We start from the raw sequence: 615 nt of genomic DNA, 5'->3' as shown, positions 1-615 counted from the left end.
ATAGAGTGGTTGGAAGAAGATACTGTAGAGCAGTAATGAACTTTTAAAATAAAATAATTTGACATGGCAAAACACTAATCTTTTTGTTTTCTAGAGACATAATCAAGAAACTGGAAACAGACAGTTCCCTCATGAATATTTTAGGAAATTTCATACTTCTAATTTCTAGATTTAAAAGCTGGAAACGGAAATATTTATTGTCATTAAACTGACATGAAACAATCTAAATTAAAATAGGAAAAACGTACTTGTTGAGAGTGGGATTTGAACCCACGCCCTTTCGGACCAGAACCTTAATCTGGCGCCTTAGACCAACTCGGCCATCTCAACTTTGTATTACATAACTGAATAAGTATTATTAAATCGTTAGCTAATACTAATTCTTGTGGACCACAACAGATTATCGATTTTGCTATACTGTACCAAAAAACAAATGTTTAGGTTAATAAATATAAAATCCACTTGAAGATGCTATTGAAGCCTATTTATCAAAATAAAGGTGATTCGTATATTAAGGATTTTTAGACATCTAACATTACTTATGTGGATTGTGGAGGGCAATTTGCAGGATTACCCTTAGCTAGGGGTGGTCTTTAATTTTTGCCCTCAATTGGC

The 615-nt window shown here is 32.8% G+C and overlaps 1 non-coding gene across 1 annotated transcript; it reads right to left on the bottom strand.

Moving 5' to 3' along the window:
- Window positions 1-249: 249 nt before the first annotated feature.
- On the bottom strand, window positions 250-330 carry TRNAL-AAG (transfer RNA leucine (anticodon AAG)). The gene has a single exon. It is a non-coding gene; the product is annotated as a tRNA-Leu (tRNA).
- Window positions 331-615: the final 285 nt, after the last annotated feature.

The sequence above is a fragment of the Lycium ferocissimum genome, chromosome 9 (assembly GCF_029784015.1).
Source record: "Lycium ferocissimum isolate CSIRO_LF1 chromosome 9, AGI_CSIRO_Lferr_CH_V1, whole genome shotgun sequence".
Lineage (NCBI taxonomy): Eukaryota > Viridiplantae > Streptophyta > Magnoliopsida > Solanales > Solanaceae > Lycium > Lycium ferocissimum.
This window is presented reverse-complemented; position numbering and strand designations above follow the sequence as displayed.